The sequence below is a fragment of the Cylas formicarius genome, unplaced genomic scaffold, assembly GCF_029955315.1.
Source record: "Cylas formicarius isolate icCylForm1 unplaced genomic scaffold, icCylForm1.1 PGA_scaffold_9__14_contigs__length_23061073, whole genome shotgun sequence".
NCBI lineage: Eukaryota > Metazoa > Arthropoda > Insecta > Coleoptera > Brentidae > Cylas > Cylas formicarius.
In genome coordinates, this window is record NW_026844365.1 from 8,953,513 (window position 1) to 8,968,566 (window position 15,054).

Sequence of the window (15,054 nt, forward strand, 5' to 3'; positions counted from 1 at the left end):
ACTGGATCTTCCGCATCGGCTGGTTATATAATTTTGCCGATCGGGTGAACGACTATAGAGGAAAACACATTTTTCTGGAAGCCAAAAATACCAAAAAAATCATTTTTGTTTTTAAAATACTAGGTAAAATTTGATTGCACCCAATTTCTACTGTTTAAATGTGGACACGGACTTTTACTTCTCTGAGAATTTGAAATTGATATCTGGAACTTTAGGACACAACACATTTCTTATTTAGCACGGAACACCCTGTACAATAGGAGAAAACCTTAAATACAAAAGTTTTAGCTGTCTATGCGGGCTATATCGCAATGTAAAAGAAAGTGACATATGAATCATAGTCTTCCAGTCATAACCAATTTTCAATGATAGGGGGACCCATTTTTTTTTTAATTTGCAGCGCACCCTGTATATTTTTGAAAAATTGTCAAAAATAAAAGTTTATGGAACCGTATCTTCTGCGTCTTCTGGTGCAAGAATTTTTTTGGGCTCGTAAACGGTTTTTGAAAACGTAGACCCTTGCACACGCGATTTTTTATTTTTGTAGAAAATTTCCCGACCCTCCAGCCCCCCATTTTCAACAGATTCCTTCACGGGGTAGAGCTGCATATATGTCCCTAATGTGAATTCGCTGCTTCAAATTTCGGTGTTTCATAGCAAAACAGTCGAAAATCGGGGAAAAAAGATGGATGCCGGCGTCGGATTGAGGCCATTTCTTATATAGGTATCTCGTGAAGGGTTAAGAAAGAGGTAAATCCCAATTTTATAGCCCAAACGGTTGCAAAGATATTCCGGAACAACCAAAAGACAAGAACGGAGAACGGAGTACGTCCAACATACAAAAAAAATTTTTTTTTCGAAAAATTCGATTTCATCGATTTTCGAGAGTAACAAATCACGAGAGTGGGTGCCAAGGCACCTGCACTGTTTGGGTTAAGACGCTCTTTGGATAACCCATATAGGCACTAGATATACAGAAAAAATACTGCAATGAACCATTTAATGTGCGCATGCGCGGTTATTTGAAATCTCACCGTTCAACAATTAACATGGCCGCTGACAGTTCGCCGATTGTGCGGGTTTTAGTATAGATGTAGTATTTTTACGGCATTAGTTTCACGCAATGAGCTAAGTGTATGGAAATCGCTGTTTAGAACGAACATTTGAGGCATGTGTGGAAGTTTATTTCCTTCTCCTTATCGTGCAAAGAACTCTATATTATCAAATATCTATATGGGGCAACCTCGTACCTACGGGAATCGCTTAAAAACGCCCAAAAAAAACCCCGACCACAGTTCAAACCCGAAGTTTTTGCCGCACATTAAAAACCTCGAGGATCGTTTTCTCATTACGTTTTTTTTTCCTCGCCCTCCGTAAATTGGGCCAAAGATCGGCCGGGTTCGATTAAGAAGAGGGCGCTGCCGGCGGCGTCGGCGTGTCCCCCTTCCGCGTAATTAATGTCCCCTCGGACCCGATACAACGTAAACGCCGGCCAATCGCGAGCGTCGGTCCTTAATCTCCCGAAAAACCCCCCTTGCCGCGCGCGCCCGATCCCGCCCGCCCCCGCCCCGAGCCCCCCCGCGGACGGACCGGACGCAGGCCACTCGACCGGACACGTTAAAACAGATTGCCTAATCAATTCCTTGTGTCCACGGCTAACTCGGATCAATCTAAATTAATCCTCGGTCGCTCGTTTTCCTTTTAAACGGTCGCAGTTAAAAGGCCCGCCGCCCCCTTGATCGCCCGCCACCTCGCGCAGGAGTCGACGTCAGTGACGGCGCGGGCACCTTTTTTCTTCTTTTTTTTTTTGCTTTACAATAGTTCTGAGAAATTTCGTATATTTTGAATTTTACAACAAAAAGGTATTATTTACGAAACCCTACAAAAAATTATAGAATTCTCATAACACCCCATCTTCACGCCATGAACAAATGTACGAAGATTAGAGAAAAGAACTCATAGACGTCCGCATAACTCATTCTTAAAATTGCTGTTGCTGTGATGCACAGTTGTAGAATCTACGGAAGAGTTATCAGAGACCAGATGGAAGCAGGAAGAACCACATGGTTTTCGCTCAGAGAGAGAGAGAGAGAGAGAGAGAGAGAGAGAGAGAGAGAGAGAGAGAGAGAGAGAGAGAGAGAGAGAGAGAGAGAGAGAGAGAGAGAGAGAAATATCTCGGCACCCATAGTGAACTAATACTCATTGATCTCCAACGTTCCAATCAACAGGATATGGCAGGAATTAGAGAATTTTGAAGTCACAAAGGGGTTACGTCAGGGAGGCAGGCAATGGAAATGGAGACTACATTCATATAAAACCAAATACCTACGGATTCAATCAAAATGGAACTACAACAGAAAAATAAGAACACGAATGAGCCCGCCAAGGAAAATGATTGGATGTTTGATTGGAGTATTTTGGAGTTAAAAGATTAGAAAAGGAAGAAAATATAACAACCACAACTCGCTAGAGCTGGACGTGTTTGGACGTGTTTGGACGTGTTTGGACGTGTTTGGACGTGTTTGGGAAGTCGTTAAGAAGAAAGGGGAATACACGAACCTTTGAAATTGGTTCGAAAGCATCAAATGGATGGACAACATAAGATGGCATGGAATAGACGGAATAAAGGAAGGCCCAGGAAGACCTGGGCAAAAGTAGTCAGGAAAGGCAATGGAAAGAAAGAAGGCAATGGAAGGTGGGCGTAGCGGGACGTTCTAAAACCGACTTTCTATATGAGGTCGGCGAGGAAAGTGGTAGGAACAATATTTAAAAATTTTAAATTAAATTACAACATTAACAGTCAAATTTTACTGGCACATCATGTCTTCTTCTTTGGAAATCTACAATAGATAAGCACAAACACCCAAAACAAGAAAAAAGTACCCGCCTATGAACAGTTTGTTTACCTACACAAGAAATGACACTTCGTATTCGTATTCGTCGTTGAAAACTTCAAAATAAACAAAAGCACGTGGAATTTATGTTAAAAATTTTCCCTATTTGCTACTATATCGCTATTGAAGTGTTGAGTTAAAAAACGCCGGCGCTTGCAACATTTCCTCAACTTGTCAAGCACGTTAAAATGAAAACAATTCTGTCTCTCACAAAAAAAAAATTAAAAAATGTAATAAAACTTTTAAAATTGTAATAAAACGTGTGTGTTTTAAAAATCTAATTTTCTACTAGATTTTTTACGAATTTAACCCTAAAACTAGGTATAAGTAGCTATTAATATCACAAATTTATGTTTGGTTGTGCTATTGAAAAAATATGTTCGTACAGAATTCATGGAAATGCTTTTAAAAGTAAGAAACGAAGGCACATTAATTCATTAAAATCTGTTTTCACATAGAATAAAGAGCTCTAATGCGATGAAAATTATGACTTTAAGCAGCGTTGCAAAGATCAAATGAAAATTGCCATTAAAATTTAAAAACTCTCAAAACTCAGTCAGCATGTAAAAGTTAATGGGACGAAAAAATGTCAAAAAAGACATGAATTGAAGCCATGGGGATAATGGAAATATTATTTTCTAGAAATCTGCTTTTAACGAGAGAAAAATACTGATACCAAAACATAACCAAATGGAAACAAAATATGATTATTTTCTTAATTTTTCAAAGAAACTTCCACAGGCTACTGTAATACTTGTTATAAAACTTCTGGATGCCTCCTGTGTCGTTTTTTATTCAGTCATCCGAGTTTTTGACCCTCATTACACTTCGCCCCTCTCAAACAATATAAAAGCAGGTACATAGAAAAATACGAACCAATTTTAGTCAAGCTCTGAAGAAGCCAATCGGATGATTGGCGAAACGTCAACAATTTGGACTCAGCAAAAACCGACGCAGGAGGAATCCAGAAGTTTTGTAAAAATATTATTTTCTTCCCGAACTAATGTTGATATATTAGTTCAGGAAGAAAAAATTTCAACTTGGCAACGAATTAACCCCAATAAAAAGAGTTTCCTCCCAGGAAGGTTTTTGGGAGCCGAATAAATACTATACATACATAAAACAATATTTGTAGTGTATATGATGAAGTCTATGTTTCCAAAGACATTCACCTAATTTCAAGGGTAAATAAAATATTAAAAAATAAACTTCATTTTGTTAATAAACGTGTCCGAAAATGCCTCCTTGAGAACATTGGGTCTCTAAAAGTCCCAAAAAATGCTTTTTTAATATATCTCAATTCAATTAGATCACAAACCTTTGATGAGCTCATAAAAATTCTGCTGGTAAAAGTTTAATATTTCGCACAGGAACGTCGCTAAAAGGGGCACTTATTTTACACACACAAACATATTTTTAATGTGCGATAAAAGTTACCGGTTTTAGAGATATTTGGAGGATTTTGCTGTAAGTAACGCTGATCGAGTTGATTGTTTCTGCAAAAACTGTAAAGTAAAAACATTTTAAATTATTTTCAACTTAAATTTTGTCAGTTGTAACTTTAATTGAACCAAGATATTTTGGTCCAAATTTCATTTATTTTCATTTTATATTATTTTAATTTCAGTATGTCTTATATCTCCGCCATTTTTGATGATACATAACGACAACCATAACTAACCAAGAAGGCATCGGCACGGGCATATTTTTAAGGCCATAACCAGCTACTGGAATATAAATTAAGGAAGTTGTTTTCATTTGTGTGTTATTGGAGATTTGTGGAATAAATCTGAAGACGAAACATCATTTGACTTTTGAATTTTGACACCTTAAATTCATAAAAAAAAAGATATTGCCAAATTTCCAAATGATCAAAATTTGAAAAATGCCCAATACAGGGTGGCTACCTTTTAAATGGGATGGGGAATAAATTTCGTTTTTGTTAAAATATACCCTAGTCCACCACTGGCAATTTAATGTAAGGAGCTTCATAGTATTATGGACCTAAATGCCCGTATTTTATCTAATTTAACCGACTTATTTAATGGTTTAAAAGTTAGCCATACAATACAATTGAAAAAGTGTCCATCCTGTATCACGGTTATCCACGATGCGGTTTTCACCATTGAATATTTTTCAACATCTAGAAATACGTTTTCCTGATAAATTCCAAATACGAGGACCCTGAATACCGGAAATAATTCAAGTATTATTAATTAATATAAGCTCAAGTTCAGATATTGAAATAACGTAAAATCGATTTAATCTTCATCATTTGCGATTCCTAGTTGCTGGATACTTTGTATAGATACAGATAACCACAACACCCATTACGCTTTCGTCAAATTCGTATCCGGAATAAATAAAACGCCTTTATACAAATCGTCTCGGAAACGTCACGAGACGAAACGTCAACCGGGATTCCCTTCGGTCCCGCCCATCCCTAAACAATCAACCGTCCCTATTTATCCGCCCGCTCTAATACAAGTTCGACACTTTACTTAAAATTCCATTTCGCCTCCGCGGCAATTCGTAAAAGTCCGAACCCCGGCAAAAACAACTTTTCCGTTTTTCGTTTCGAAGCGGCCCCCGCCGCCGCCGCCTTCCGGGGGCGCCCCGCCGCGCGGCTCCCACCTTAGACGTCCGCCGCCTCCCCTAAAACAACACTCCATTTAAACGTGTGTCTAGATTTGACTCACACGGCCCGGCAATAATCGAGAGAAATGGCTTGAATTTTGTATGAAAGAACGAAAAAAGGTTTTTAGCTAGAGCAGCCCCCCACCCCCATCCCCCTTATAGAGGCAGGAAAGGATTTCGTCGTTTTGAACGACCCCGAATTTGTGGTTCGATAGGGTTCGGGTCGATAGTCAATGAAACATGGAGTCATTAACTTGACAACAGCGTCATTTCGTTTCCTCCTGTAATGGATGATATGGCATCTCAAGATACTGCAGTACAGGGCCCTCGTATCAATTACGTTAGAAAAAATTTGCTACATTCTTTATCAATCGGCACTTGTGCAATTGTGCTATAGAAATCTTTCCTCTATAGAGGATATGGGAAATTCCTCTGGGAAATTGTACTAAACCCACGTAGCATTGCCACGTATCAATTACAAAGAATGTCTTCAAGCTTACAGATATCTATCACACTCTTCTTCAAACCCACAAATCTCTTTAGGAGAATTACTAAATTTTTTCTTCTTTACAAAGATTCCCAGTAGCACTCTCTCTTATTTTGTCCCTTGTGTATTTAACTCAAAACTTTCATTAATAGGCCCCATCCAGCAGAAGTGATTTGACCTTAATAAAGAATTGTCTCTCCGGCAGCTCTCTGACGCTTAGAGCTATTGCCTCTTGAAGAATTTAGGTCCATAATAGTTCTTATCGTTTTTAGTCCATGCAATTCTTGAGTACTTAATCAACATATCATTTCTGTTTCTGGTGAGATGGTGGCAAACATTAATATTAGTTGTTTTAGTATACTTCAATGCTGAATAAATATAATATAATGGAACAGTTTATATTTGGAGATCTTTAAACTTTGCTTTTACGTCATTCCTAAAATAAACTGATGGCTCGAACCAAAATTGCGTAGCCCTGAAAGAGTGATTCCGACTACACTTTGAGAGACCTCGCCGACCAAACCGCGCAACAAATACATCACCCTGGAGAGCTTCTCACAAAGACCAATAATATGCTGCTCGAACGTCAATTTCGGATCAAGCAGAACCTCAAGACAGTTCACATGTAATGATGTTTGATTCATTGAGGTTAAGTTTGTTAGCACGAAACCAATCACTAGCCGCGGACTGTGCCCCCTTGATTCTGTGCACCAAGTCGTTCTCAAAATGACTTCGACAAGAAAAGGTAATATCATCAGCGAACAATGTACAAACTATGTCAGCAACATGCTCAGGGAGATCGTTTATATAGATCAAGAATAGAAGAGGGCCCATAATGGATCCTTGGGGTACGCCATGTTCAATAACTCTCATTTGTGATGATTTTCCATTCAGGACCACATTGCAACAGTGCTAAAGTCTTTTAGTCTTCTCTAGGCGATATAGAAAATTCTCCTTTTTTCATAACTTATCAATGTAAAATTCCCAGTAGAATGTGTGATGAGATTGTAGTCAACCCCTAACTACAGATAGGTTCGCAGTCACACACATTATATATACATATTACAGAAAATGTCTTCAACCCTGCAGATATTTATGACACTATTATCACAACATCATATGCAAACCCAGATTCAATCCAAAGAATTTTATTTTATTTCTCGAAGTAACCTGTGCCTGAAAGGGACCTTTTAAAGAGATTTGTTCTACCCCTAGTCAATGCAGCAAATTTGATTCGGTGGGTTGCTTGCTGTCTTCAGAAAGTGTCTTCTACCGTTTTGATGTGATATAAAAGAGCCAGTTTTTGGATAAGCTATGTAAGGACCCCAGAGTGCTACTCTACAACTCATCCATATAAGTAAAACTCTACCGGGGTCTCTACCTCCTCCCCTATTTTTTATTTTGTCGGTATTTCTCATAGGACTAACCTATTTGCATGACCAGGGAAGAAATAAGGACCTAGGGAAACTTCAACAATTCTTTGGAACTTTCTAATCCATAATTAATTAAAAGCACTCGATTTCTTCAAAACAACTTGGCGGAATCTTCATGACCTTGACAAGGTCGCCGAAATCGCCCGCTCTAGAACTACGGCTTGGCAAGAGCGGCGAACACTTCCAGTCCATCCCTGCTTAATATATAGCTTCGCAATAACGCGACGAATAAGGGGCACATTTCATCCCCACTTCTCGATAGGGGGACCGTGAGAGCGGGACGGGACGAGGGGAGAGATGCACGTGGAGTTCGCAATCTCGAGAGGCAGCATCTTCGAGGCCTAAAGACGCGACATCTATTTCGACCCCTTGAAATTATCTAATCGCATCCGCCCCGCGAATCAAACATTAACAATGGTTAAAAAAAAAGAATTTTATTTCGGGGAGGGGGCAAAACAAAAGGGGACGGCCATAAAAAATAACCGAGACCGATTCTGAACGCAAACAGATATTTTTTTGCTCACGTGCGGTCGGCGGAAAGGGAGGGGGTCGGTTTTATTTATAGTTTTTTTTTCGGCGAATTAATTATTATAATTGAGGGGTGATAAAAAAAACCGCGACCCCTATGTTAAACGAGATCGGAGGGTGCGTAATATTCGCCCGCTCCCCTCTCCCGCGGCAATTTTCCCCTCGCAGGCCCCCCCCCGCGCGCGCTCGACGTTCGATTCATCCCCGAGGAGTCCTACGGCGCCGTAAAAAAGTTCCTCGAAGGCGTCCGCCCTTAAATATCTCCCTCGTATATGGTAGTTTTTTTTTTTCGGTCGGTCGGTCCCCCCCACCCCGGCCCCGCGGGTGATTATCCCCCGGAAAAATGGCCGTAATTATTCGAAACGTCGCTACATGCCTAAAGATTTAACCGGCCTGATATCGCGAACGGTTATGTTCGTCGTTCATTTTAACGATAAGGGAGTCGAGTTGAGGAAAGAGCAAGAATGTGGCGGGGAGGGTTAGGCAACCCTCGAAACGATTTAAAATTTAGTAATCTAATTAAAACGATAACATTACCGAACTGACTTTGAAAAAAAAGTACTGCTGCCTGGTTTCATTTTTTTGGATTTATACTCTATTTCATCTTCAAGATGCAGAAGAGCGGAGTGGTTTTCGGGCGGGACGATCCTGCGTCGATAACATTTTCTGCCTGAAACAATTAGCCGAAAAAACTATAGCTTGCTCGAGAGAATTACACTTTATATTTATAGACCTCAAGAATGCATATGATACCGTGCCTATAAATTAGTCATGAAATGCTTTCAAAGGAAAAGAAGTACCAGTGATGTACATAAACGCAGTGAACCAGTTCTATTAAAACACGAAAGGCTTAGTAAAAATTGGAAAAAAAAATTCTCAAGAATTTTTGGTAAATAAAGGGCTAAGACAGGGATGTTGTATCTCACCAACTTTATTTAAAATTTACATAGATAAGGCATTAAAGGAGTGGAAACGAAAATGCAGTAAAATGGGTGTAACGATGAACAGTGAGTCCATCTACAGTCTATTATTTGCAGATGATCAAGTAATATTAGCAGAAGATGAGGACGATATAAACTATATGTTTAGAAAGCTTGTAGAAGGAATGGGGCCTGGAAATAATTATGGAGAAAACCCAGTACATGGCTATTGGAATTAATTGACAAGATTTACACACTGACGTGGGAACTATTAAACATACAAACCAGTATAAGTACTTAGGAGTGACTATAACATCGGACGGAGTGGGAAAAGGTAGCTTCTGCAGAAATGATGTATTGGATGTATTGGTAAGACCACATTAATGAACAAAATGTAGAAAAAAACAATGGCTAAGATTGTAGCCAAACCTATATATATATATATATATATATATATATATATATATATATATATATATATATATATATATATATATATATATATATATATATATATATATATATATATATATATATATATATATATATATATATATATATATATATATATATATATATATATATATATATGTATATATATATATATATATATATATATATATATATATATATATATATATATATATATATATATATATATATATATATATATATATATATATATATATATATATATATATATATATATATATATATATATAGTTTATATTTTGTTTTTTCTTAGACCTTCTCTATATTTATGTTTAGCTTTTGGTTCTTGGGTTATATTAAAAGCGATTAAAATTTTTGTCCATATATTGACGTTTCGGTCTTCTATGACCTTCTTCAGAAGGGGATACAGTCTAAAATTATGTTATAGTACAGGTCTTTTTTTATATATATACATAAACGGAATGTTTTTTTACCAAATTGTATCCTTTGTGAGCAATAGTAATGTTGTGATTCATAAAAATTTTGCTAAAATTTTCAGACATACTGGGTATATACAGAAGCGAAAGATAATTTTTTTTTTGTTGGGTGTTGCTTTTTTGTTTAGTTTGGTTATAGAATAGGTGTATACGTTTTTTGAAAATGGTGTTAATTAATCGTTCCGGATAGTTGTTTAGTTTTAATGCTTGTTTTGCTTTAGTAATCGATTTTTCTCTGAAATCCGGATCAGAGAGTTTAATTGCACGGTCAGCCAAGCGAATAATTACGGATTTTTTTTGCGATATAGGGTGCTGGGAGTTAAAATTAACGTAACTTCTTTAGTGTACCACTCAGTTTTAATTCCTTTTCTTAAATTATGAAGAGTTAGATCTAAAAAGTTGATTTTACTTTGGGACTCTTTCTATTGTAAATTGTAATTCTGATGGTAGCTGTTGAAGAGTTGAAGAATTTCGTGTTGTTTGTTTTTTGGTATTCCTGTGATGCAATCGTCTACGTATCTGTAGAAAAAAGGTATGTCAAAAAGGGCATTGCTAAGGACCGACTCCTCCAAATCTTCCAGTACAATTTGTGCGATGGCTCTAGAAATTGAAACTCCCATGGCGCATCCGTCGATTTGTTGATAAAAAACTTTGTTGTATGCAAAATAGGTTGATTTTAGTGTTATATATATATATATATATATATATATATATATATATATATATATATATATATATATATATATATATATATATATATATATATATATATATATATATATATATATATATATATATATATATATATATATATATATATATATATATATATATATATATATATATATATATATATATATATATATATATATATTCTCACGTATTGATTCACGGATGGAAAAATGTGATGACACTATATTCCGGGATATCATCCGTTCGCTCGTTGAACTCCGACTGGAATCCTGCATCCGACTGGAATCCTGCAAATCTTGCATCCGACTGGAATCCTGCAGACGTTTCGCCAAAATCTCACTTGGCATCTTCAATGCTCGCGCTCCGAAAACACTTGACTGTTCGAAGTGTTTTCGGAGCGCGAGCATTGAAGATGCCAAGTGAGATTTTGGCGAAACGTCTGCAGGATTCCAGTCGGATGCAAGATTTGCAGGATTCCAGTCGGATGCAGGATTCCAGTCGGAGTTCAACGAGCGAACGGATGATATCCCGGAATATAGTGTCATCATATATATATATATATATATATATATATATATATATATATATATATATATATATATATATATATATATATATATATATATATATATATATATAATTTTTATTTTTATTTTTATTTCATAAGAGTTTAGAGTAATAAAACGGGAAATTGCAGTGTTGGACGTAGACGTAAGTAAATTTTGTAAAATAAAATTATTTCTGATGTCTAAATCCGATAGTTATATATAGTTAAATATATTGCCAAGGGGGGATGGTCAAGAACATTATAATTATTATAAGTTAATCTAATATGTATCATGGTTGAAAATTTCCAAAATAGCGTACCACCATTATTCACTATTTATTATTTATTAAAATCAAAGTTCCTCATAAACAATCGTATAGATTCTAAAGATTTAGATGGTCATGCGGAAAAAACAGGAGCTTTTGAAGAAACTATGTAAAACATTTAGTGAAGGACCATTCAACGGCGCGAGATTTGAAATTCGTTTTTAACCAATGAACTTGCGGCATTCAACAACCAACGTACCCGCTAACTGATCGTTAATAAGTTTGAATGCGGCATTTTGACGGCAATATTTTCTTAAAATATGCCTATATTTCTTTAAAAGTTCTGGGAAAACGAGTTAAGTGTGTGGAAATCGCTATTTAGAAAGAAAATTGCGCATAGTTCAGGTCAGTCAGGTTTTTCATTTCATCAAACCGCCATTTTTGAAAATTGAACTGAGGTGGCTTTTACTTGATGAAAATCCATTTATTAAAATTTATAACGAATGAAAGTTCAGATTTTCACGAAATTATATATTTTGACATAACAATTGTTTCGACAACACCGTGTCTTAATCAACTGTCATATTTGATAAAGACACGATGGGTTGTCAAAATTGTTGTAAAAATATATAATTTCGTGAAAATCTGAAATTTTAGTTCTTATTTATTTTGATCCGCCATTTTTATTTTGGAGACAATATCAATCATTTCATTTATTTAGTGGAGTTGCAAATAATACGGAACGATGTCAGAAAATAATTCAATTACAATTAATTACAATCCAATCCATACTCAAAAGTCGACTATTTTAAATAGAACATTTTATATCAAATCAACAAGCCTTCTTTGAGAAGAGGTTTACAGTTACTTATGAAAAGACTTTATAGTGCCTTACACAGTTCGTTAATTGTGAATCTTTGTGAATTGTGTCCCTGCATTTTTAAAAGATTAGCACCCTACTTTTTATAAAATTTCTAGATTCCTCCTGCGTCGGTTTTTGTTGAGTCGAACTAGTTAACGTTTCGCCAATCATCCTATTGGATTCTTCGGATACCTTAATGTATTGTCACATCACCACCCGGCCCAAAAATCATCTCAGCCCGAGTCACTGAACGGAATTAAAACACTTTTCCATTGCTCTTCTCCCTAATAATTTCCACATTAAACATATTAAGCGTTACATCACAAAATACACTTGACTACAACCTTCCAATAGGAATCAAACCGAGAGCAATCCCACACTTGCCACTGTGGTCCTTCCTTACATTGAAAACATCACTGACCACATATCAAGTTCTACAGAAATATAACGTCAAAACCAGATTTAATACTTGTCCAAAAATATTCGATACGTCAAAGACAAAATTCCATTTGACATACCAGGAGTTTACAGCAGCAAAATATCAACTAGGCTCAAAGAATATGAAAGGGCCTTAAGACTAAAACAAATAAACTCATCACAATCAACACTCAACACAATCACGAAACCGGACATAAAATTTTATTGGATAAAACTAAAACTCTTTCATGTGATCAATTCTTCTACCAACGAAAAATCCGAGAGTGTATAGAGATCTATAAGCAACCTAATAATCTTAACCACAACACAAGTCTCTACCTGTCACCAATGTGGGAGACGGTGTTTATGTCCCTCATTTAGCTCCGCCCCCCTCAAACAATATAAAAGCAGGTACAGAGTAAAAAGCGAGCCAGTTTCAGTCAAGCTCCGAAGAAGCCAGTTCGACTCAACAAAAACCGACGCAGGAGGAAACCAAAAGTTTTATAAAAAGTATTACAGTAGCCTGTGGAAGCTTCTTTGAAAAATTGATTTGCACCTTAATCGAATTGCGTAGAATGCAAGACAAGAAATTAAATGAAAATTCATACACTGACAAACCTCAAAAAAGAGACTGCAAATTATGTTAAAAGTTATTTTGGAAATTCCCTGCAATTTTTACGAACTTTTTTGTTTTAATGAACTTCATCCGTCAGTCGGTTTAATACAAAATAATCAAATTGAATTGAATTGTACCGCTTTTTTAACACTGTTAGGTAATCATATTTTGTTTGTATTTTAGTATGTTTCTATACACAAATTCAAAACAGAATGTCACTAGGTGCAAAAAATAACAATACCTTACAATACTTATATGGGACCACAAACAACCTTTGTCTATCAGAATCTTAGCAGCAAAATTGATTGATTGATTGATTGATTGATTGATTGATTATTTAGAAAAGAAAACAAATTAAAAAAAAATGCAACAAACGTGAATCGACGGAATACCTGAAGTACTGTAGATTTTTAGTATTATTAGTAGTTTTATTACATCGAAAAGGGTCTCTAAGTTCACTTACTAGTACTAGTATTGGTTAGCTTAAGGGAATTCATTTGCAGACATAGCTTTGGACCCAAGGTGCAATCAATCGTAACAAAAGATTAAATTAGTTTCATGAAATATATCCAAAATTAAAAAAGTTTTCCAAATAGTTTCAGAATTAATAAATGCAGACAATGGCCTCAACTCAGTTTTCAAATGCCCATATTTTTCCGTTCTTCATATAAGCAATCGAGATTGCAGAATATTTAAATTTTACATTTAAAACAGAAAATGAACCTACTCTGCCGCACTTACCACACAGTGGCGTCTCACACAGACACATTTTAAACGGAATTTTCGCGTATTCTTCCACATAGAAAAAGACTTAAAAAACATGCCGCTAGCAAAGGTGGTCGGCATATTACTATCTACCTATAACCCAGACAGACGCGAACTTACCCCAATCGAGAACGAAAAAAAAAACGGACCAGCTGATCAGAAATCGAAACCCATCGATCGCCGAGACGACTACGAGAGAGGATCGAACAAAGGGAAATTCGCGTTCATAAAAAAAGGGACCCTCGGTTTTTTTTGCACCCTCCGCGCGAGCGGCCTACCCCCTGCTTTTTTTTTCTCGACCCTCGGGCCCGTATTACCCTCGACTATAAAAATTTTCCACGGTGGATGTAGACGTCGATGGTGACGGATTTAATTGCGAATTTTAACGTATACAGTAGTCGTCGGCGGATTGTAACGTTTTTGATGTAGAATTCCACGTTTCGCTTAAAAAAAAATAGGCGAAACGACATATATGCGACACGGCAATTGCTACCCCCAGTATATACCGCATGAACGTTGTTAAGGTTGAAAAATAGACTCAAACCGGCATGTCGTATCCAAAATATAAAAATGATATACGTCTTTATCTAGAATATAATTACAATTAATTATTTAAATAACGAATTTTTATATATTTTATTTTATTATGTCATCTTTAATACTATGTTGTATTTTTCCTTTCTTTGTTTTAATTTAATTTGAATTATGAAAATCTTGTTATCGTAATTTTTAATTTTTTCTGGCCATTCCTATATCATACAATCATTTTATCATTATTATAAAATCTGGGTTGAAGTTCCGCTTCTTCTGTTTACCACCTATGAAAATAATTTTTTTTTTTTTTTGGTAATTGATATACCATAAAACCATTATTACAACATCTTGATTTTTTTTGTTATAGGAACAATTTTTTCAAATCTTATTTTTTCGTCCAGCTTTATCAATATTTAATAATTAGTAATTCAATTAATAATAATAATTTATATTCTCTGGTAATTCTTATGTCATAAAATCATTGTTTGACCCAACTTTATCTTTATCTACTTATTTCCTATTATCA